The sequence below is a fragment of the Chrysochloris asiatica genome, unplaced genomic scaffold (genome assembly GCF_000296735.1).
Source record: "Chrysochloris asiatica unplaced genomic scaffold, ChrAsi1.0 scaffold00012, whole genome shotgun sequence".
NCBI classification, from domain to species: domain Eukaryota; kingdom Metazoa; phylum Chordata; class Mammalia; order Afrosoricida; family Chrysochloridae; genus Chrysochloris; species Chrysochloris asiatica.
The window spans coordinates 29,518,098-29,520,664 of NW_006408530.1; positions in this window are offsets into that span (position 1 = coordinate 29,518,098).

A 2,567-nucleotide genomic window follows, 5' to 3' on the forward strand; every position below is an offset into this window, starting at 1 on the left:
TCCTAGTATTTCTTTCTTTCTTCCATCCCACCCTCCCCACCTTTGTCCCATTTTAAACAGGTTAACAATGACCTGTGTTCATTTTCTCAGAGGAAAGATGTAATAAGGCAAGAGACAGAGATAGCTCAATAGCCTCTGGCTTTGTGTTGCCAGCAGCTACACCCATTAAGGAGGACTAGAATTTCTTACCAATGACACAATCCTTCTCACTCATTGATAGCTTCGATGTTAGGTCAGAACAAAACAAACTTTCTCCTTGCACCTTCACTTGTAAAACTGATGGGAATAGAGCTATTGGGATGACAGTCAGTGAGAGAGAGACCCTGCAACTTGATTCCCCAGAGAAGAAAGCAATGTCTGGGGTGTCCAAGCAGAGTAGTGTGTCCACATTGAGCACCACTTAGAGATTCGAGGGCTTCAGCATAGTGGGAATTAGCACAAAGGACCATTCACGGTACAGAATGTCAGAGAATTACCAACCAGCCTAGGAGGAGCATTCATTCAGGATAAAGTTCCCTAATGTGGCTCAAACTCATCAGCTGCTCCTTGAAAACCCTATACAGGATCACTATGAGCTGGAACCGAATGGACAGCACTTAACTACAATAAGAACAACAATGTAGTCAAGCAATAAACTCAAAATTACAATTGTGAGGACAGTGCAGGACCAGGCAGTGTTTCATTCTGTTTTGCACAGGGTCGCTACCAGTCAAAACTGGTGAGTAGGATTAGCACTGGACTTTGAACCATAAGATCAGAAGTTCAAACCCACTAGCTGTTCCTCAGAAATCCTATAGAGGATTGCTAGGAGTCTAAGGACTCAACAACACTTAACAACAACAATAACAGAAGTGTTAGGAGATGTGCCAGTTCCGTGGCAGAATTCTTGTTTCATGTTCTGTAGGATACTCAAGGGATAGCTAATAACAATGTTGGTTATTCTAGTCACCCAGATACTCCACCAAAGATGAGACTTTCTGCTCCTCTAAAGATTTACACCCACGGAAATCTGATACAGAGTTGCTTTTAGTCAGAACTGACTCAACAACACTTAACAACAACAACATGGGGGAGACCTAAATTCAATTCCTGACCAATGTACCTCATGGACAGACAGATACCTTATGGACAGACAGACACCACTTGGTGGTCAGTAGATGTAATATGATGTTGAACAGGGTTCAGCAGAGTTTCCAGAGTAAAGGCCTAGTAATCTACTACCAAAACTCTGTCAACAAAAACCCTATGGACTGCAACCCACAACTAATCATGGGGATAGCACAAGAGTGGGCAGTGCTTCATTCGGTTGGGCATGGAGTAGTCATGAGTAATCAGGGGCTGACTCTGTGACAGGTAATGGAATAAAAGTAAATGACCACCACCAGAGTGAAGGAATGGTTGAGGGATAGTATGAAGCAATGGTTGAGAAAAAGAACAGAAAGACATTGGAAGTGAGAAAGGCCCAAAATATATAATCAACATAAGTAAATATGTTGTATTTATTACACAAATGATTTTTCCTTTGTAGAGAAGAGAACTCACTATAATAAATGGCACTACATATAATTAAAGGGAATTAGAGAATTAATAATAACGACATACCCCACTAGCCCAAGGACTGACAAGCCTCCTATGACATTCAGGCCCACTGCTCAATAGTGTACTGAGAAAAATCTATCCTCATTACCCTTTTATAGCTGGCTGACGACACAGCAGTGGCCTGCAGCCCATGTCAACTCTTTTAGCTACCTGGCATGATTGGAATTTCCCAGAGTGCTTTGTGGAAATTCAACTTAACATTGAAAATGAATTGATGAAATGTCTTTGGAGTTACAGAGAAAGTTTAAATTTACATAGTGAAAATCATAATTATAAGGTAGCATTTATCATTTAATAGACTTAATGTTAGTTCACAAATGATTGCAAAGAAAATGCTAAATACTAATAAGCACATGACAGAAGAAAGCACAGTCACCCCATGTGAATCCAACTAAAGAGAATGTAGCATCATTCGGGATTTCCAAAATGTGTTCAGGTAGAACCATGCTATCCTCTGAGATCAGTATGTGGAGGAGGAATCTGTTAATTTATTAATTTTGCGAAAAATATAAGGCTAAACAAAATTAAACTGTTTTTTGTTTCTTCTGTATTTTTTGTTTCTTCTGCATTTAAATGCATGAGAATTTACCTCTAGGATGCAATGGATAAGGAAGATTATAAAAGAATTGATGCATTTGAGTTATGGTGTTGGAGAAGAATATTAAAAGTACCATACACTTGCTAGAAGAACAAACAAATCTGAGTTGCAAGAAGTACAACGAAAATGCTCCTTAGAAGTCAAGATGGCCAGAATTTGTCTCTCATATCTCAGACATATTATCAGCAGGGACTAGTCTCTGGAGAAGGACATCAAGGTTGGCAAACTAGAGGGTCAGTGAAAAAGAAGAAAACTCCCAACACAATAGATTGACACCAGAGCAATAGCAATGGGCTCAAGTGTAGCTATGACTGTGACACTGGTGCATGACAGGACACTGTTTCTTTCTGTTGCACATAAGGTCCTTTGA